The sequence below is a fragment of the Phascolarctos cinereus genome, unplaced genomic scaffold (genome assembly GCF_003287225.1).
Source record: "Phascolarctos cinereus isolate Bilbo 61053 unplaced genomic scaffold, phaCin_HiC Scaffold_3;HRSCAF=262, whole genome shotgun sequence".
NCBI lineage: Eukaryota > Metazoa > Chordata > Mammalia > Diprotodontia > Phascolarctidae > Phascolarctos > Phascolarctos cinereus.
Genome location: NW_027555736.1, coordinates 253,709,834 through 253,733,471, shown reverse-complemented (window position 1 = coordinate 253,733,471; position 23,638 = coordinate 253,709,834). Strand labels below are relative to the sequence as shown.

Sequence of the window (23,638 nt, the reverse complement as noted above, 5' to 3'; positions counted from 1 at the left end):
TCCTAAGTAATGAGTGGTTCAAAAACAAATAAAAAGAACAATTAGTAATTATATGAAAAAATAATTATGAAACAACATACCAAAATTTCTGGAATGCAGCTAATGTTTAGGCGAGAAATCATGTCCCTACAAATATACATTAATAAAACAGAAGAGACAACATGCCAAAATTTATGGGATGCAGGCAAAGAAGTACTTAAGAGAAAATTTATATCTCTGAATGCTTTTTATCAATAAAATAGAGAAATAACAGATCAATGAATTGGAATTCAATGAATGCAACTAAAAAGAAAACTGGAAAAGGAACAAATTAAAAATCCCCAATTAAAACACCAAATTGGAAATTCTAAAAATTAAGTGACCCATGAATGGATATGTTCTGATCTCCAAATAACTTGCTACATATGGTGTTGTCTACTACCTTTACATTTGTGTGTTTCCCTTGAGAGACAGCCACCTGAGAACAGGGTTATTTCACGTATATCTTTATATCTCAGGCCCCAGCAATGTTTCTAGCACAAAGAAAGTTCTTAATAAATGCTTATTGTTTGATTAATTTTTTAATCTTAGTATTGTTTCATCTTTGCATAGTACACCTCTTGAGACTTACTTTCCCAATTCCTACTTGTACTGGCTGGCCAGAGAGCAGCTAATTACTGTTCTCTTCAAGAGTTCTAAAGGAAACCCTAAAAGATTCAGGGTTCTAAGAGCTCCTAAAATCTCATCTTTTGTTCTCTCCAATAGACAAGTAGAATGCTATTAGGTTTTTAGAAAGGGAGTATTTACTGAGAAGTTATAGCAAGAATAGCAGTTACCAAAACATTTTCTCCAAATTGGAGGCATTATCTTTTCTGGCAAACACAAGATCTCTGGGTATAGTGGGCTCGAAGTTAAAGTGCAAAGGTAGTCAGGCACACATGTAAAGATTGTGTGGGGCTAAGAAGTACTACAATGCTGCTAACCCTAAAGTCCTTTTCTCTCTTTATGGAATCCACGGGAAGTTTCCCTTTGATGTGATGCTCTTCTGGGCTTCAATAATTAATGTCTTTCTAGAGTCTCCAGTCATAATCTTTTAAGCTTCAGACATGCTAAAGATTCTCTGCATCCATTTGAATTGTTTCCTTTGCTGTCAAGTAGTGTTATGTAATTTGATTGCAAGTGAGACCTGTGATGGCTGTCCTGATTTTATATTGACACCCATTGTTAGAATATTCATTCATTTAATTATTTTATTTTAAAATAATATATTATTTTATTTTTCAAGTAACAAGTATTTTAAATACTTGTCATTACTATTACCATACCCTTACTAAAAATTTTTACAGATGAGACTCATAGTTTGTGAAATTGAAGGAGCAATGATTTCGGGTAAAAATTTATTGTTTTGGATAAAAATATATCTTTCCAGCTGCACCCTGCTTTCTTAGATAGCCTCGCTCTTTGCTATGAAGCTTTAGTGGTGGAGTTGAAGGTTTCTTTTTAAAAACTAAATTAAAAAAAAATTTGCCTTCTGCCCATGCCAACCCAAGGCCCAGGACCAGAGACTGAGGCTGAAGCTCAGAAAACTTAGTGCCTAGAGGAGTCAAAAGAAAGGGAAACACGTCTTGTTGGTTTCCCCAACCTAGCAGTAGCTGGCTGGAGTTCCTAGGAAGCAGCAGGGACTTCTCATCTATGGATGGGAAGGAGGGCAGGTAGCCCTCCCCACCCCAGTGTGAACTGCCCCCCACCAAACCTAAGAGTCATCACAGCAGGCAAGGTAATGATGTGAATATTGTCTGGAAGAGGGTCACAGAGGGGAGCCATGCAGTAAGTGATCAGGTCACTAATCTGACCCCTTCTTAATCCTGTACCAAAGACTCTGTTTTATAAGTGGGAAAGAAAGGAAGGAAACAGGAAAATCTACGTGTTGTCTACAACAATGAGGACGTCTTTAGAAACTGGAAAAATCACTCAGGCCCTCATAAGCTACATAATTGGGCAATTTGCTGTTGTTAGAAGATTGCAGAAATATTAATTTCTGACTGGCACACCTAGAATGTTGTTGTTGTTTAAGTAATTTTTTCACTTGTGTCCAATTCTCCATGACCCCATTCGGGGTTTTCTCGGTAGAGATACTGGAGTGGTTTGCTATTTCCTTCTCCAGTTCATTTTACAGATGGGGAAACTGAGGCAAACATGGTTAAGTGACTTGCTGAGGGTCACAGTGAGGCCAAATCTCAACTCAGGAAGATGAATTTTCCTGATTCCAGGCCCAGCGCTGTGCCACTTAATTGCCCCTCACCTAGCATGCAGATGTATGAATACTTATGTCTTTCACATGACCATAATTTCTCTCTTCTTTATGCAAAATTACATAGAGCTTGACTGGCCTGTCTAAAATGCCTCCTTCAAACTAATGTTTCCATAATCTATTATATTGGAAGAATGCAATAAATTCTTTGCGTGTCACATGTGCAATAGAAATGATGAGTACTCTGTAAAGTAGGTAGAACAAATTGTGTTGCTTTTTTAGAATACAACTTCAAAATAATGGTTAAATTTTTAATATCTTCCAATTGAAAATAAATTGTACAGTTAAAACTAAACAAAAAAAAGGAAATTATGTTGCTCTTTGGAGCAGCATCTTAATTAGGCACTTGAGCACTCTAAAGTACCACTGAACAGAAACCCTGCAGACTCAGAGCTTGTTACAGAATTTCAAATTCCATTAACGGAGATAGCTTCATGCTATGTTTTCACTATTCCAACGGTGTCAGTAATAGTAATCTAGTCAAAATGCAGTAATCCCTATTGTAGGAAAGTACTTGCTTATGTAATTTCTAGTAAGAGAGTTTGTCCAAAATTTGTGGTATTTCATACTTCCTCTTGAAGCATATACAAAATAAAAGTCTTTAATAGTCCTGGCATGGGTTGTGAAGTATATTTATCACTGGAGTTTAATTACTACCACTGTAATGATATAAAATGAACATTGTGGCACTTAGGAGTTTGATGCTGAAGCTCTTGGAAAGTAATGGACACACATACACGCACACACACACATATGTATGTACACATTTGGCATAGAAAAACTGAATCTCCTCCCTAATGCAAACACTTTTTGACTAGAAGGGGGTGGTACATAGGAATTTGTGTTGGTTAGAAATTTGTTTTGGTTTAATGACACTCTTGGGACTTATTTACGATACTTAAAGATAATTTACACCAACTTAGTTTTGATATGTTCCAATTTTAAAGATTTATTTTTGCTTTAAGGTTAAATAAGAAAGAAATGTATGTCAGTTTAGAGGTTTCCAATTAATTTTCTTCATGAAAGTTTAATAATTATCTCTTTAACATCAATAAATTTCAAACTGTTTTTAAGAAAGAGAAATACTTTTAGGAAGAAATCCTTAAGTAAAAATCTTTTTCATATATGTTTAAGTAAAAATTTTTTTGGTGATTTTTAGAAGGCCGGATAAATTTTATTTGTAAGCCTACTTATTGCAGTAATTTGGTGCTATTGATAACAATTGTGTCCACACCTACAGTCATAAGGGTGATTTATTGTTTGAGGAGAAAGCTTTTTTGGGATCCTGAATATTCTTTTTGGAGTTTCATTCTTAGGTTTGTTGTATCCTTGAACTGACTCTAAGTGGGAGCTTTAAGAAAAACATCAGCAGTCGGCAGCTCAATGGGAGTGACATCTGAGATCTAAGGCTAGTGAATGTATGTCTAGGAGAATAAGGTAGGGAAGTTACCTTGGAAAAGCTAAGATTGGATTCTTCTTAATTTATTTTCCCATACAAGAAATCTGTTGACCTGGTTCCATATGCTAGACTACTTATAGTGGTGTAGTCCTTGAGGACCAGTTTTGATGTTGTTTTAACTATGACCCTGCTTATGACTCTCAGAGCAAATTTCTGTTATCAGGGTAGACAAACAGTGAAAGTTTGTTATTGCAATATCTATTAGTTACTAGACTAAGTTACTAAGGCATCTGAATTACTGTAATAAGTTGCAGGTGGGAATAGATCTTGCTGTTTTAAATCTGAATTTGTAGTCATTCCATGGCCTAAGTAAGAGTTAAACTAGTGTTTGAACTTGTCATTCATATATATATATATATATATATATATACACACACACACACACACACACACACACACACACACACACACACACACACACGCACACACACACACGTATATATGATTCAGTTCCTGAAGTATCTCATTCTTTCAGGATGATATGAGTATAATTAGACAAAGGTAGAGAAGTTTGTGAAACAAAGATGTGAATCTATTAAATTGTGAGCTTCTTTTGTTTTCGTTTTAAGGAATAGGATTTCAGCACAATCAGTTGTGTTAATGGAGAGTAGTAATTATGAGCTATCATATGTTACCTTAGCTGGAAATCTGATTTTACATATGTTTGTTATTTAATCTGGGATTAGAAGAAGAGCATGCCCTGAACTGAATGCACACTACCTAAGAGTCACCTTAAAGATGTTCTCAGTGTTTAAAGGGATCTGAGAGCAGTAGTATATGTTTATGTCCATTTGAACATGGTTAATAACTGAACATGTTTTACTATAGACAAATTTTCATATAATCCGTTCTCTGCATATAATTTGAGATTATTATATTTATATATCCCATCATGTCTTTTGTTACTTTTTTTTTGTTTTATTTCATTTTTTGTTATTAAGCATCTTAAAGAAAAGGCATTTGGGCAATATTGGACTTAGGGAAATTTTTTTTATCTATTTAACATGAATACTAGTTATATCAAGATGTCATGATTTTTTCATAAATGCTAAGGATTTCTTTATTCTTTGAACAGATTACATTTTGTGCTAATATCCAGATTTATCTTCCTTTCACTAACCATATTCCCTGTTAAGCACACCATAACAACATCACAGTGAAATAAATAATGAAATAAAAGAATTTTGATACATTAGAAAGCAGTACTCAGTGATACATTTACATTCTATTTATACGATTAAACATCTGTTCATATAGGACCTATCTATAGGATTACTAGCTAATTTTGGGGGAGGGTTTATACTGTTACAGGTATTATTAACATGATAACTACTTCCCTTATATGCAAATAGTAGACCTATAACCTTATTGAGAATAAAACTGATTATGAAAATTGACTAAGTAGCCTCTCCGAGAATATGGCTTATGAAATCATGTGTAATATGACAAAAACTGCCAGTGACATCAATATGGATTTTCAACCTGCTTTTTATGACATCACATTTAATCAATAGAGACCAACATGGTCAGTCAGTTAATTCTTAATATGAACAACTGGGCAGGGGGAAGAATCTATACATGAATAAACAGGGGAACTAAATGCATTTATCAAGGAATGTCTGGTGGTGATAATTCTGGATGAAACTTGTATTGCAGTTTTCATTTCCACAGCTGTTTGCTGAGAGTCTGACCCTATGAGCTTCCAGACCATCATGCTGTTGTATTGGGGGGATGGCCAAAGCTGACAACACTGGTGGTGTCATTCTAGCCATTTGCTGATTCATCTGAGAGAGGTTCTACTGGGGCTGCTGAGTTTGCTGGATACCAAACTTATTCTGCTCCCATTTGTCCTACCATTACTCCTTGAGACCCAACCACATTTTGAGGAAGTGGCATCACACCAGTTTGTGCATTTCCCACAAACCTGTTGGGCATTACCATGCCAACCATCATGCTTTCATTTTATCCCATCATGGATACTGATCGTCCCATCATATTTCTCATGATTCCAGTGGCTGCAGGCACATGGATGGAAAGCCTTGAAACTGAATTGGTGCTTGTGAGGTAAATAGTATAGTTGAAGGGTCCATAAACATACCTGGAGCACTTGGTTGCTGAATGGCCCCTGTCCCATACAGAGATAGGATGGATTCTTTGGATAATTGCTTCTTTGCTGATTCTTCTTATTTTATAGTTGGCTCAGTGAACACATCCAGATCCACAGATCCAGCAGTTAATGTGGCAGCTACTGGTTCTGACTGTTGCTAGTAAAAGATTAGAGATCATTGGGCCAAATATATCCAGGTCATCATTCAGGGTAGTGGTGATGGTGATAGTACTGTCATTTGTCATAGGCACTTCAGGAGGGCCATCAAGTCCTAAAAGGTCAATAGTGGGGTTTGCTGCTTTTTTAGAGCTGGTGCTTTTTTCAAGTTCCTGATTGAGTTCTTCTTTCTTCTGGGACTTTTCAGCTGAAATGGGTTTTGATGGCTTATCTGGATCCTTCTCTTTCTTTTTCTTTCCCTTTTTTTCTTCCTCCTTCTCTTTATTGGTAATAGTCACTGCATTTTTGCCATTGTATTTCTTTTTTTTCATATTTAGTTCTGTTGAAAATTTCCCACTCCTTGATCTATTTGGGGCTGTCAAAAGTTCTCTGGAAGGTTAGCTTCATAGAACATTCTTGCCTTTGTATTTCCCATACCTTGCATGCACTGTAGTTGTTCTGGTGTCCTCTGATCAAGGCTGACTGACTTGACCCTGGATATATGAGCACCAAGATTTATGTGAATTACAGCACACTGAATGCAAATAAATATGCCAGTATTCCAGGAAGACCATTGTGGACCTTGAAAAGCTGCAGTGAGGGAGGGAATCTCTCAAGTAAGCTTGCTTCATTTTTGGCACCTCTAATTGCAAGAAAAATTTTTCTTCCCATCCAGCCTTACTGTGATCAATCATTTCCCATCTCTCCTGAAAATTCATCCTCCTTGATGCTTGTGATCTTGCATTTTCTGACTCGCTCCATTCTATGCCCTCCATGATGAATCTTATACAGTTACCAATGTGAGATTATAATCAATACTTGTTATCTAAGAAATGGGATCCTTGAAAACAGAATCCATAGCTCTAATTTTTGGAACTTGCTATTTAAGACATTCTGGGACTGTAACTGATATTATCCTGAGTCTGACTCCAGGTATGATCATCAGTGAATTCTGTTAAGCCAGTGATCCATGATGTCAGTGACATTGTGGGGTTTACATCTGTGAACTGCATGCAAAGTTCTCATGGGAAAGGTTGGGAGAATGACTCTTGCGTGCCAAGGCATGGGTTGAGGTTTGATTTTCTTCGCTTAATTTCCCCATTATAACATTTCCTCTTGAGTGGAAAATATCACACCTGACTGACTTTAAGCCTGGCACAATGCAGTTGGCTATCTACATAACTTTTGCCTGGAACTGACATTTTGTTAGAGAGGCAATATTCCTTGTATCCCTGATTCTTCTTTTATGGAAAGTTTCTATAATCTTGGTAGGTGATCAGTACTATAGAGTGAGATGCAGGTATGAGATCTGAGCTATTTGGCCTAGAATTTTAGTCCTTTCTATAATCCAAACAGCTAATTAATTAAATCTTTAACCTTGTCATCTACCTGTTTCTAGTTATATATCCCTTTGTAAGATAAGGTCTTTTAACTTCTCACAATGGCATGGGGATAATTAGGCAAATGACAAGAAGACTTGTGAAACCAGGATACAATCCTGTTATTTAGTGAAATTAATATCATAACTATCCCAATTCCGTGTTAATGAAAAGAATAGCAACAGCACTCTTAGTTATCTTAAAAGAAGAATGTTTTGTGGTCACTTTTACAAATAACTTACTTGATATGCACTGTCCTGAAACTGATTATTCAACATGTTTATATATCCCACCCCAGAACCTTTTGTTATAATTGAAGTTAATCTGGCAACATTTAAATGAATTCATTTTTGTATTACAGTTCTTCTTCTTATAACAAAGTGTTCTGTTATTAATTCCTTAGCAGAATCTCATCCTCCTAACGTGGGAATGAACAATGCAAAGTATAAAAATTGGCTTCTAATTTTCTGTTTGTACCTGAGTTTCCTATATGTATCAGTATAACAATTGGCCAACCTAAAAATGTAAATTTCCTTGTCTGAAATGTTCCAGGTTTGATTTTCTAATTATAGAAACATAGGGTTTGAGCTAACTTTCATTAATTAAACTGGTTATTGGCAAAGCAAATTTAAAATTCTGTTAAGACCAACTTTGTAGGGAATTTTTAATGGAGAAGAGGATCTCTATAAGGGATCTGAACAAAAGAAGAACTGCTCTCAAACCATACTCAAACCATGGGACTGCATCAGATGTTTGCAGAGGAATAGAGGAGTTCTATAGGGGAAGGATACATCTATGAAATGCACAATTCTATTACTATTTATTTTTTTCCTTTCTTCCTTTTATCTATAAGATCTAATTATCAGAGGGGATTGTCCCCTTTGATTTTGTCAAAGGGCTTGTCCTTTTTTCCCTTTTCCTCTCCTGTAGTTAGAAATCCTTGATGAAAGTGTTTGTCGTATTAGTTAGCGATCCAGTGAGGAGACTATGTCTCTCAATAGAATCAAATGGGGGAATGAGAGAAATAATTATTTCTTTTTCATATTAAGAGCCAATTGTTAAAATTAGGGAAACCCCAGCTTTTTCTACCTGTCCTATTTCCTTGACTAATCTGTCAAGGACCAGGCTGTTAAAGATAGGGTTAAGATTCTCCTTATTTTGGGTATTGCTACGCTACCCAACTAGCTAAGGCTAAGGTGGGAGATACAGATTCTTCATCTAGATTGCCATATGTATAGCTACATGTATATATGTACACACACACACACACACACACACACACACACACACACACACAGAGTCAATTAAATTAGCCATATCCCAGTAATAAAGTTTACCAGGCCTTTAAAAATTTACTCAATATCTTTTCTTCCTTTTGTCTTCTACAGTATAAATTCAATCTGGCACAAAATATATTGCTTGAAATCAAGAAAATGATTATATTCTGGAATACCACATAGATGCAATATGTGATAGTTTACTTAAACCCCTAGGACAGGGGTGAGGAACCTGCACCTTCAAGGACATATGTGGCTTTCTAGGTCCTTGGGTGCGGCCTTTTGACTGAGTCCAAGTTTTACAGAACAAACCCTTTTATTAAGGGGATTTGTTCTGTGAAGTTTGGATTCTGTCAAAGGGCCACGCTTGAGGACCCAGAGGGCCACATGTAGCCTTGAGGCTGCAGGTTCCTCACCCCTGCCCTAGAAAAACAGCACTGGTCAATTGCTGTATACCCCCAGATTTTATACACACATGTGTTTTTGTATGTATACATATATACATACATACATGTATGTATGTATGTATCTATATCTATGTATGTGTCCCCAGGTGAAACTCACTCTACATCATAAGCCAGCTTGAAAATTACACCCTCTGGTTTTTTTGCAAGGAGTACGTGTATCCTATTTACTCAGTAGGATTCCACAACTCAGCAAATCCTTACACTTGGGTTGATAAGAATATATGACTAGATGGTTCTCAACATCTTTATAAGTTTGGAAAGGAGATTTCACAAAACCTTTTCTTCATACGTTTTCCCACACATCAATAAATTATCAATATTCCTTTTTAAAATTTCTATGTAATTATTTGTTAGGTTTTAACATCATAACAATGACTCCAAATAACTTAGTTAACAATCTTCAAAGATGATGACCAAATAATTTTAGGTGAAACTTCCTCTTAAATATAGGCAAATATAAATATAACTTAACTTCATAATTACAGTACTTCAGAATATTACAGCACAAGATCATCAGGGCTGATAAAATAATCTAACAGTTTTCCAACTCCTCACCTTTTTTACCTTCTTTTAAAATTATAATTTTTAATCTAACAATATCCAGATTATGAGAGAAATTGCTTTTCTAACAACATAGCTGATATAATAGTTTAACAGATTTCAAAATATAAGAAAATGTAGAAACAAAACAATACTCTAAACAATATCATGTTTTTGCAACTTGAAGCAAAACTTATTACCAATTAGATCACAATAACTGATATATTATCACATCCAATATTTGTGTAGTGTTAGGTTTAATATGTATGGACTTCCTACAAATTTATCCTGAAAGGTGGGTGGACATGATTAACCAGATATTTTCCTTTGCCATTTCTAGTTCTTAACTGAAATCAAAGCACTATGCTGTAACCTAAGCATTGGGCTAGATCCTGAAAATTTAAAATACTGACAACGTAACTCAGTTATTAATCTGCTATTGATTTCTTTTTAATATATTTATATCAGTCTTTTAACAATTTTATCTACAGTCCAAAAGAATGAAAGAAGAGTAAACTTTTCTAACAATATTTCTAAAACAGTGAATTATTAAGCACTTTTCTTCAACACATTACAAATCATATAACTGGGGTAACTTGGCTTACTAACAAACTTCCTGACCCACATATTATAATAATCATAATAATAACAACAATAATAAATTTCACTTAAAATGAGACCAGAACAAATTCTATCACATCCTTATCTATTTTCTAAATACTGTCACATAGAACCTTAAATTATAATTTCAATGATTTAGTATTATATTTTAAACAAAGGCAATTTATTACAAGGATTTCATATTATGGGGATCACTATTTCCAACTAACCCACTGCCAAATATTTTAAAAGTGACAGTATGTAAGAGATTTTAATTAGGAGTACTTTGGAGCTTAGGAGCACTTTGCTCATCAGATTTCTTCTAACTCCCTATAACAGAAATTGCCACATCGCACTTGGAGAAAAGAGGACTATGTCCTTTATTTTGATTCCCAAACTTGTTAACAGCTTACAAAAAACCTGACTGGTACCTAACAGGAGAGATATGTTATGTTGCCTAAAAAACTGTTTTCCAAATTAAAAGTCATACTTGCCTTCTTTTTGTCTTGCTACTTTTCACCTTTTAGAATCTGGAAAGAGTTAACACTTAATAATTTGTAAATCAAGGGAGCTGTATTTTTCTCACACCTTTCACCAGCATTGCTTATAAGTGATTACTTATAAGGCTAAGATAGAAAAGCTCAGATCAAAGTATCTTAAAAGGCAAAAAAACTCTTTTTTTTTGGCATTTAAACACATTGTCCTGATGTCAAGTATATTTGGGGGGCAAAGATAGTCCCCTAGATTTAATTTAAACATAATCTACAAACTTTAGCTTTGCAATCCAATTATACCTGAATTCAGCTAACTTTGGAATAACCAAAAAAAAAAAATCCCTTTTGCTAGGTGCCTACTTCTTCCTTTTCTCTCATTAGCCCTTTATCAGTTCTCCCTTTAACTTTATCAGTTTAAAGCTCCTGCTAAAGCTTCATCCAAAGGGGGGAAAAAAAAACTTAGAATTTGTGCTGAGAGAAAGCCTTTCTTGGATTTCACCTCTAAAACTCCAAACTTACAATTAAAAGACAGAAAGAGAACTGTTTAAAATTATCTCTTTTTAAATGTTATAGCCAGGAGGAGTCTCATCCTGCTTTTTCAGGACACTTCACCTAGCAAATACAGACCATATCCCATAGACAAAGACAAATCACAGAGAAAAACATGCAGAAATCAAAACTGAGATGTAAAAACTACATTTCCACTTTGGAAAACATGCTGTCCAAGGCCAGTAGCTTTTCCAAGAGTTGATATCCTCACAACTTACCTCAGTTTCCTTTAAATCTACCTGCAAAAGGCTTCCAGGTCATTCCTACTTGAGCAATGGGACTGAGGTACCCAGGCCATGACCTCAAAGTGAACTCTGGACTTCTTAGGTGGCCACAACCCTATGGGTTCACCACAAAGAAGAAAACAGAGCTATCATAAAAGACCTCTTTGGCAGATGCTTCCCACAACTTGTGGGAACCTCCCAATACACCCTCATAATCCTGGCTTGAAGGGGTTTTATCAATAGACCTTGTCAAATTCTGTTGATGGTTCCTTTGCTAATGTGAATGAAAATTAGAGTGCTGCAGCATTAAAAGCAGATATATAGACACAAAATATATAATCTTGCACAGATAAAATTTAATTACTGATAAAAAAGGAGAGTCAGATCACAGCCAGAGCCCTAACAGAGAACTGTCCTTATAAAGAACTCTCCGTGGTCCCAAGATACATAGGGGAGGTTTTTTTTGTTAAGCATCTAGGGTGCCTATGTATCTCCTTTCTTAAAATTTTTATTTTTAATTTATGGAAAAAAACAAGCATCTTCATAACATGATGCAATAAAAAATGATTGTATATGAAACTGCAGATCTACTGTGCACAACTTGCTCTTCCTTTCAAATACACAACAAAATTATCACATACATTTTTTTCCCCTTTCCCCACCCTAGAGATAGCTACCATTAAATACAAATAGTATGTGCATATGTGTATACATGCACATATGTGTAAAATAATTTTATACGTATTTCTATTTATCAGTTCTTTCTCTGGATGCAGACAGTGTCATTCTTCATATGTCCTTGTTGTTAATTTGGGTATAGACAAAATAACTTACCAGCTCTAAGTTGTTCTTAAAACAATATTGATATAAATATATACAATGTTCTCTTGGTTTTGCTCATTTTGCTCTTTATTATTTTGTGCAAGTCTTTTTTATGTTTTTTTAAAATCACTGAGCTCATCATTTCCTATAGCACAGCAGTATTACATCACAATCATATACCACAACTTGTTAGGTCATTCCACAACTGATGCAATTTCTCTGCAATTTCCAGTTCTTTGCAACCACAAAGAGAACTGTTACAAACATTTTAGAACATATAGGTTCTTTTCCTTTTTCTCTATTCATCTTTGGAAATAGACCAAGTAGTGGTATTATAACTCTTTGGACAGAATTCCAGATTGCTCTCCAAAATGATCAGATCATTTTACAATTACATGAACAATGAATTGGTGTCTCAATTTTTGCACATGCTCTCCAACTTTTGTCACTTTCCCTTTCTATCATTTTAGCTAATCTGATAGGTGTAAAATGATATCTCAAAGGTATAAAAAAGCCTATATTTCAAGAAATCATAAATGAAAATGGCTTAGAAATTTTTGCACTAGATAGCAAAATAAAACAAAAAAGAATCCATCCATCACTCCCTGAAAGAATATGATTCAGTTCATCAGAAAAATTTTGGTAATGAAATAGCATATATAATATCTGTGGATAGACAGCCATTGGATGCTTGTACAAGCTAATAACTATTTTCAACGTCACCTTTTTCTGCCAGAGTTCAGTCTTATCTTTGTCAGAGAGAAGTCAGGTTTACTCCAACATTTCGGCTTCAAGATCCTTAGAATTTCTCTGGCTCTGAGTTAGTTTCTTTCCATTGCTCAATAAGTCTCTTACATCATTATGTGAGATGATATTTGATTGATTTAAGGAGGTATATAAGGTCCTGTCTACCAATTCAAAAAAGAAGTGTTTTTACCTAACAAAGGTAAGTATTTTTAAATGTGTAGCATAATTAATGAAACCTCAACTTTACAAGAGGAAAAATAAAGAGATAAAAGGAATACATTTGGAAAGAAAGAAGGAAGAAGAGTGGAGGAGCTTGCTACTTCTAACAATCTTTGTGAGTATAAGAGATAATAGACATAGAGAAAGGAATACAGGGAGAGGGCCTCCAAAAGATATTAAGAATAATAATAAAACATGCCAAAACTTTTGACATCCAGCCAAAACAAAACTTGTAGGAACAAAGAAATAGAAAGCAAGTGAATGTCCATTGATTTCAGATCAAATTGTGGTATATGCTTGTAATGAGATTATTGCACTAAAAGAAATGACAAAAATAACATATAATGAAACAATGCATAATGATTTTTCTATAGATATAACATGCACTTATATATTTGATCCTATTATAAATACACAATAGTTATCACTAATATTAACTGACATTGAGTCCCCTTGTATTCTAGTGACCCATTCTCAATATTCATTTAGTCAGCACATTTTGAATCCCAGAAAGTTATCTGGTCCCTAGATATCTTTTCTTGGACAATATGCTTATTTTTAGGACAGCTCTAAAAGGAGCTCTGTTTCTCTGGTTCCAAATCTAGAGGTTTCTAGATAATTCTGACTTAATATAGTTAAGTACAATCATTTAAATTTGGTTCTTCAATCTTGAACCTTCAGAGAATTTCAGTATATATAACATTTGATATTTCTATCCTTAACTAAATTCTTATATAAGAATCTTTTTTCTTAATTTATGAGCTACTTTCCTGTTTTTTAGCTAGCATCAGATAGTTTTGATAATTATGGCTCTCTAAAATAGTTAACGATCTGGTACTGTTAACCCCCTTCCTGTACAATTTTTTTTATTAGTTCCTTTGATACTCTGGCCTTTTTGTTCTTCATTTTTATAATTTTGGCCCTGCCAATCCATGGATAATTTATATTTCTCCAAGTATTTAAATCTGAAACAATTCCTGGGTTTGTTTTAGCAGATGTTTCTTCCAGGTATTTTATACTGTATAGAGTTATTTTAAATGGGATAGCTCTTACTATCTCTTCTTGAGGGTTTTTTCTGGGTAATGTATCTAAAATTATTAATTATTTCAACTAAATTTTTAGTTGAGTCTTTGGTATTTTCCAAGTATTTCAACATGTTGTCTGCAAAAAGAGATAGTTTTATTATTTCATTCCATATTTTGATTTCTCTTTCTTCTCTTATTGATATTGCTAGGATTTCTAATATAATATTGAATAATATTGGTGACAGTGGGCATCCTTGTTTCATACCTGATCTTACTAAGAAGGCTTCTAGCTCATCCTCATTACAAATAATGCTTTCTGATGGTTTTAGATAAACTTTTTTTTTTTATCAATTTAAGGGAAAAACCATTTATACTTGTATTTTCAAATTTTTTAAAGTAGAAATGAATTTTGTACTTCATCAAAAGCTTTTTGGGGGCATCTATTAATATAATCATGATTTTTTCTGTGTTATTGGTATAATCAGTTATGTTAATATTTTTCCATCTCTGCATTCTTGGTATAAATCCCACTTGTTCATAATATATGATATTTGTAATATATTGTTATAATATCTTAGCTAGTATTTTATTTAGGATTTTGGCATCAATATTCATTAATGAAATTTGTCTATAATTTTCTTTCTCTGTTTTTACTCTTCCTGCTTTTAAGGATCAGTATCATATTTGTTTTATAAAAGGGATTTAGTTGGAAACCTTTGAATGATTTATTTAATAATGGAATTACTTGATCTTTAAATGTTTGATAAAATTCACTTGTAAATCCTTCTGGTCCTAGTGCTTTGTTCTCAGGAAACCGGTTCTTTTGCCCATTTAATATTATAATAATTTAATATTAATATATTAATATTAATATTATAATATTATCAAACAGGTACTATAAAAATGGGGAAATAGTTTCACTTTCTTTACCATTATCAATACAATTTATGTGTAAAATCCAATTTTGAGAACTTATTACTAAAACATACTCAAAGCTTGAATTTCCATGATAGATCAATTTTGGAAGCCAGTTATATACATCTGTATATAGTTATTAGTGAAAACAGTCTAATTCTGTTGCTTTTATCAAAATTTACTATTCCATTTAATTAGAAAACTTCACATTACATCTTTTTCTTATTACTTTATCAGATGATTTCCTCCTTAGGAAGATATCCTTATGTTATAATTTTACCATAAATACTGGTTAAAAATTTAAGATGCTCATACTTGCATCCTATTATAATAACTCAGAGATGTTCCAGCATCAATCTATTATTTAATAGATTTAGTATTGTACTTATAAAACTTCTTGATTGTAGAAATTTGTTAAAAAGAGAAAAAGTGGGACATAGTTATAACTATGGGGAAAACTCCCTTAGCTGTTTGATTCCAGACATGAGTCATATCTGACAGCCAATCATGTAGTCACAGGGTATTAAAAGCAAGGGTCAGGATTAAACAGGTGAGGAAATTTCCTTTTCAGCAATGAAATAGCACAACAGGGAAATAGAGTCAGGAAGATCCTACCTAGGCTGTGCCTAGGTTGTCCCCAAAACTTTTCTTAGGCACAGACATCCACCTTTAGCAGTTCCCAGATTGCAGCACTTGCAATTTTCTAGTATTGACATCACGACAGTTCAGACAACTATCCCTGTAATCAAAGCTCAAAACAATAGTGAACTTCAGTCCCAAGAATTTTTGCCTTAAATAGCAAAATTTCACTAACCGCAACTTAGGGCTTGAATATGTTTCCTGATGTTTCCCTGACAGTTATACCATTTTGTTTATCCTTTACTTATAAATTAAAACTAATCCTATTCCGGGGCTTTAGACATACAGCAAATACCTGATAGTTGACTCATCATTAATATGTTGAAGCCACATCTTTAAAGCACCCTATATACTTTCATAAAAGCTAAGAATTTTCAAATAAAATTTGCTATTATATTATTATCTACTTTATAACAAAATGTACTTAATTAAGTACTTAAATCTTCAAATACCTATTTTCTATTACAATCTTTTAAAAACCCAATTCACGTATAACAGCATCCAGATTAAAAAGTTATTTTGTCTAACAGAATTTCTATTACATTGGTCTCTCAAATTTTACAATATAAGAGAATTTAGAAATATAATAACAAACAATAAAGTTAAGATGATGTCATTAATTGCATTTCCAAATTATCTCACATAACAATCATTGATCTTATTACCTTTGGCATTTTAAAACCACTTTAGAGTTATCAGGTATGGCTCAATTACATTCAATTAAAGAAATGACAATAATGTAGTGCTTAGCATATGCCAGTCATTGTTTTAAACACTTTACATTATCATCATATTATATTATCATTATATTAGTTTGTTCTTCATCACAACCTTGGGAGGTCGGTACCATTTTATTATTTTTCTCTTTACAGATCAGGAAATTGAGGCAAACAGAAATAAGATAACTTGTCTAAGATTATACAGCTAATACATTTCTGCAACTGGAACAGACAAGGGTGGGCTCACTTTGGGACCAGGTACAACTCAGGCTGGGCTCACTTTAGCTGCTGGGGCTGGGAAGGCAGAAAATACTACACCTGGGTGATGCTGTCAGGCTTGCCTAGTGGAATGGGCTGCAGGATGCCTAGGGGCACAGGACCATTGGGGCCACTGCCAGTGGGGGGCTCCACCTCAGCTGCAGACCCCCCCCCCCCCAAATCCAGGTGGGCCCTAGACAATAGCTGAATGGCTGCAAGGGCAGAAGATAAGTCAAGTTTCACTACATTTTTCCAGCATTTCTTTCAACGCGTGTATTTGGGAATCTGATCTGAGATGAGAAGGGTTAATATAAGTTCATCTATGTAGTCAGTAGTCAATATATTAAGTACATACTATGTGCTACACTGTGCTAAGTACTAGGGATACAAATATGAAAAGAAAGCCAGTTGTTTCTCTCAAGAAATTTACAATCCAATGGAGGAACACAGGACACAAAAGAAAGCTGCAGGGTGTGGAGAGGGAGACTGCCAGAGTGCACCCTACATAGCGGCATGCATGATGGAGTCAGCAGAAAGCCAAGCAGCTGATGGAAAATGAAGTGAATTAGGAAGTTCTCAGCTCTCTATAAAGGGAAGCTTTTGGGAGGGGTTACTGCTCTATCCTCTAGTACTCCACTCAGAGTGGAGAGGCAACTGACAGTGCTGAGAAGATATTGAGTATCAAAACTATATCATTCTCCATATTGGGATTTTAGGTGATGAAGGTATCCTAGGGGAAGGAAAAGACCTCATTCTCTAATGAGGGAGACAACATACAATTACCTATATACATAAAAGAAATATGTAGGGTAAGTAGCAGGTAGTTTTAGAAAGAATGCACTAGTAGTGGGGTGGAGTATATGAAGAAATGTTTCCTGACATAGGTGTAATTTTAACTGAGACTTGAAGGGGGACAGGAAATCCAAGAGGTGCATGTGAAGGGACCAGATATTCTAGGAGTGGAGGCCAGTGGGTGAAAAGGCACTAGGCTTCATTTTTATCTCTCCTACTCTTTTGTCCCCCACTCTCTAATCAGGTTTCCAATATAGATATTTAATGTTTTCTGATTCAGGTGTCACTGGTTTGTTTAATATTTAATTATATTTTCCTAATATAGCTTTAATTTTTCTCATATCCTGAGATGCACCCTTAAGCGTCATAATATATCTAACAATGAAATGTGTCATCTGTAATGTATTCCATTTGCCAATCAATTTGGCTTCATGAATATTTATTAAATGCCTACTCTGTGCAAGGACAGAGGCAGTAGAATGGGTGGTGAACTAGTTTTGCATTTATGAGGAAAATTCAAGTCTTGCCACTGACATATAATGATCACCTTATCTCATTGCATAATTCTGAGTCCTGGAAACTTTAAATGCTTTAGGATATCCTCTCAGTCTATAGCTTATTGGAAAATTCTTGATCTCAATTGGTAGAAAAAGTTTCTTTATTGGGATTTCCCTAAACCAATGAAATCACAGATCTGGACCAAAAAAAAAAATGCATACGGTATCACTGTACTGGTTATTCCATGTTTCCTAAGGAGTACTCAGTAGGACAAATGCTTTTTTGTAAGATCTGTGATCTGTGATCCTATGATCTCATTTATTCTTCTATTTAAAAATTAAAAGCAGTCTGGCTTCACAGAAAAATTTAGAGAACAAGTTTGCTGACAAGATGGTGGTTATTATATGTTAAGTGACCTTCCTAAAATAGGAAACTTTCATGTCTTATATCCATTTCTATCAGGGCAAACTTGTTATAATTTTTAAAAATATATGTAAGGATTGACTATGTAGTTTAATTGAGATGTTTAGATAGATGAGAGGAATTATAGAGACAATGATTCAGATTAGTTTAAGGAAATGATTGACTAAATTTCTAAAGGAAATGATATAAATTTTATCTCACATCTTGTTTTTAATGATGTTGAGAATGATATTGAATGATTGCCTAAAAAAGACCTAAGAGAGAAGATGGTAAAGATATTTTGGTGCATGACTTTTGGAAAGCCTTAATGTTGGCAATATTTTGGGCTTTGATGCAATCAGTACAGATTACCCTCTGCCTATTCAGTCCACTTTATTTATTTTTTATTTTTAAAAAATATTTTGAGCTTAACAAACACTAAATAGAATAGGTATTTCACTGTGTATGGGAGAATAGGAAAAAGAGGATTATAGTTGAAATGGAAGATCTCTATTACATACAGGTTATCTTTCTATTTAATCATATAATAAGTTCAACCTATAGTGTTCAAAGTTTTCATGCTTCTTTTCTGACCTTTCTGTTTTTCTTCTCTGCATTAAAAAAAACCAAAAACAAGAACAAGAACAAAAAAGTAGACTCAGTAACACTATTCTTAAACTTTTTCCCCCCAACCTATCCCTATGCCTCTCTCATCTTTCCATCCCTTTCCACTGGAAAAAGAAAAGAAAAAAAAAGCCTTTGTAATAAATATGCCTAGTCAAGCAAAACAAATATCCACATTTCCATAAATGTATCTTGAGTTTTATCACTTTTCTGTCAAAGAGTGAGTAGCATACTTTATCATAACTGTTTGGAATTATAGTTGTTCATTCCTTTTATTAGAGATCAAAAATCTTTCAAAATGTTTTTTTAATAATGTTTTTATATAAAGTGTTCTCCTGATTCTGCTCACTTCACTCTGTATCAGTTCATATAGTTCTATCCAAATTTATCTGAAACTGTCCAGCTAGGTGGTGCAGTGGATAGAGTGCTAAGCCTGTAGGCAAGAAGACTCATCTTTCTGAGTTCAAATCTGGCCTCAGATACTTACTACTTCTGTGATCTTAGAAAAGGTAATAGAGAATTGGACACAACTAAAAAATGACTCAACAAGAAAAATCTTTTTTTACAATGAAATATTCCATTATATTCATATATCATAATTTGTTTAGGTATTCTTCAATAGATTTGGACCCCTTAGCTTCCAGAACTTTACCTCTACAAAATGAGCTGCTGTAAACAATTTCATTCATGTGAGTTAAGAGTAAAACTTTTATCTCATTTGGATACAGATGTAAAGGCATTTAGATGGTACAGTGTATAAAGTCCTAGACAAGGACTCAGGATAGTGTTGAATTTAAACTCCGTTCAGATACTTACTAGCAGTGTGACTCTGGGCAAGTCATTTAACCTTCCTCTATTTCATTTTCTTCATTTCTAAAACAGGGAAAATAATAGCACTTACCTCATGGGGCTGTATTTTTTTAAAAATTTATTTATTTTTAGTTTTCAACATTCACTTCCGTGAGATTTTGGGTTCCAAATTTTCTCCTCATCTTTTCCTTCACCCAAGACAGCTTGCAATCCAATATAGACTCTACATATACATGCACATTACACCTATTTTAAAATTAGTCATGTTGTAAAGAAGAATTAGAACCAATGGGAGAAACCATGAGAAAGAAGAAATAAGCAAAAAAAAAAAAAGAAAAGAAAAGAAAAAAGAGGTCAAATGATGTGCTTTAATCTGTATTCTAACTTCAGTTCTTTCTCTGGATGTAGATAGCATCATGAGACTTTTTGGAGATATCTTAGATCCTTGAATTGCTGAGAAGAGCTAGGTCTATCAAAATTAGTCATCACACAACATGGCTGTCACTGTGTACAATGTTCTCCTGGTTCTGCTCACTTCACTCAGCATCAGTCCATACAAGTCTTTCCCGGTTTTTCTGAAGTCCACTTTCTCATCATTTCTTATAGCACAATAGTATTCCATTCCATTCATATACCACAACTTGTTCCCCAATGGATGGACATCACTTCATTTCCAGTTCTTTGCCACCACAGAAAGAGCTGCTATGAATATTTTTGTACATGTGGGTCCTTTTCCTATTTGTATGGTCTCTTTGGGATACAGCCCTAGAAGTGCTATTGCTGGGTCAAAGGGTATGCACATTTTTATAGCCCTTTGTGCATAGTTCCAAATTGCTCTCCAGAAAGGTTGGATCAGTTCACAACTCCATTAATAATGCATTAGTGTTCCAATTTTCCCACATCTTCTCTAACATTTATCACTTTCCTATTTTGTCATGTTGACTAATCTAATAGCTATGATGTGGTACCTCAGAGTCATTTTGATTTGCATTTCTCTAAACAATGGTGATTAAGAGCATTTTTTTCATATAACTATAGATAGCTTTAATTTCTTCACCTGAAAACTGCCTGTTCATATCCTTTGACTATTATCAATTGGGGAATAACTTGTATTCTTAAAAATTTGACTCAATTCTCTATAATATTTTAGAAATGAGTTCCTTATCAGAGACAGTGGTTGTAAAAATTCTTCTCCAGTTTTCTTCTTCCCTCCTAATCTTGGTTGCACTGGCTTTGTTTGTGCAAAAACTTTTCAATTTAATGTAATCAAAGTTATCCATTTTGCATTTCATAATGTCTTCTAACTCTTATTTGGTTATAAATTCCTTTGTTCTCCATAAATTTGATAGGTAAACTATTCCTTGCTCTCCCAGTTTGCTTATAGTATCAGCCTTTGTATCTAAATCATGAGCCCATTTTGACTTTATTTTGGTATACAGTGTAAGACTTTGGTCTATGCCTAGTTTCTGCCATACTCTTTTCTAGTTTTCCCAGTAATTTTTGTCAAATAGTGAGTTCTTATCCCAGGAGCTGGGGTCTTTGGGTTTATCAACAGTAGATTACCAGAGTCATTGACCACTCTGTCTTATGTACCTAACCTATTCCACTGATCCATCGCTTTGTTTCATAGCTAGTACCAAGTAGTTTTGATGATTGCTTCTTTGTAATACAATTTAAGATCTGGAACAGCTAAGCCTCCTTCCATAGCATTTCTTTTCATTAGTGCCCTTCATATTTTGGACTTTTTGTTCTTCCAATAAAATAGAATCTTGTTATTATTTTTTTCTAGCTCTTTGAAATAATGTTTTGGTAGTGTGATTGGCATGGCACTGAATAAGTAAATTAACTTATGTAGAATTGTCATTTTTATTATGTTAGCTCAGCCTACACATGAGCAACTGATGTTTTTTCAATTATTTAGATCTGACTTAATTTGTGTGAAAAGTGTTTTGTAGCTGTGTTCATATAGTAGCTAGACTCCTACATATTTTATAATGTCTACACTAACTTTAAATGGAATTTCTTTTTCTATCTCTTGCTGTTGGGCTTTGTTGGTAATATGTAGAAATGCTGATGATTTATGTGGGTTTATTTTATAGCCTGCAACTTTGCTGAAGTTGTTTATTATTTCAAGTAATTTTTTTTATTATTGGATTCTCTAGGATTCTCTAAGTATATTATCATATCATCTGCAAAGAGGGATAGCTTTGTTTCTTCTTTGCCTATTCTAATACCTTCAATTTCTTTTTCTTCTCTTATTGCTAAAGCTAACTTTTCCAGTACCATATTGAACAACATTGGTGATAATGGACATCCTTGTTTTACCCTTGATCTTATTGGAAGTGTTTCTAGCTTATCCCCATTACATATGATGCTTGCTGAAGGTTTTATGTACTCAATGCTAATTATCATTTTAAGGAAGACTCCATTTATTCCTATGCTCTATATAGTCTTTTCAATAGGAATGGGTGTTGTATTTTGTCAAAAGCCTTTTCTGCATCTAATGAGATGATCATGTGGTTTCTGTTAGTTTTCTTGTTGATATGATCAATTATGCTGATAATTTTCCTAATATTGAACCATTCCTGAAATTGAGGAGATGCCCATCAATTGGAGAATGGCTGAACAATTTGTGATATATGAATGTAATGGAATACTATTGTGCTACAAGAAATGATGAGCGAGCAGATTTCAGAAAAACCTGGATAGACTTGTATGGACTGATGCTGAGGGAAGTGAGCAGTACCAGGAGAATGTTGTGCAATTGTAATAGCAACATTGTGTGATGACTGACTTTGGTAGACTTAGCTCTTCTCGTCAATGCAAGCACCTCCAAAAGTCTCATGATCGAAAATGCTATCCACATCCAGAGAAAGAACTATGGAGTTTGAATGCAGATTGAAGCATACTATTTGCTCTTCTTTTTTTGTTTCTGTTTTGTTTCCTTTCTTCTTTCTGGTGGTTCCTCCTATTGATTTTAATTCTTCATTACAACATGAAAAATGTGAAAATATGTTTAATAGGAATGCATATGTAGAGCCTATATCAGATTACATGCCATCTTGGGGAGGGAAGTGGGGAGAGTGGGGGAGAAAATTTAAAATTCAAAAGCTTATGCTAGTGATTGTTGAAAACTAAAAATAAATTAATTATTTTTAAAAAAGAGAAAAAATAAGAATAATAGCACTACCTGAAAGTTATAATAAAAAAGAATCTTGGTAAGATAATACAGGAAATAATTAAAGAAAATTGTCCTGAAGCTTTAGAACAAGAGAGGAAAGTAGAAATGGAAAAAAACATCCACTGATCACCAGCTGAAAGAGACCTTATGAGGAAAACCTACAGGAATATTTTAGTCAGATTCTGAACTCCCCAGCTCAAGGATATAATATTACAAGCAACAAGAAAACAAAAACATTTTACATATGGCAGTGCCACAATTAGAATCACAAAAGACCTAGCAGTGGCAATGGTAAAAGACTGTGGGTCTTGGAATACTATATATCAAAGAGCAAATGAGCTGGGCTTCCAGCTGAAAATATCATACCCAGCAAAGCTAAGTATAATTCTGAATTTTTAAAAAATGGACATTTAGTGAATTTTCAGACTTTCAGGACTTTGTAAAA

The 23,638-nt window shown here is 34.0% G+C and overlaps 1 protein-coding gene and 1 pseudogene across 1 annotated transcript in view; one reads left to right on the top strand and one right to left on the bottom strand.

Moving 5' to 3' along the window:
- The window catches only part of MDGA2 (MAM domain containing glycosylphosphatidylinositol anchor 2), a 754,553-nt gene that overhangs the window by 137,699 nt on the left and 593,216 nt on the right, over window positions 1-23,638 (top strand). The window lies entirely within an intron of this gene.
- LOC110220667 (stromal membrane-associated protein 1 pseudogene) lies at window positions 5,409-6,592 on the bottom strand (annotated as a pseudogene).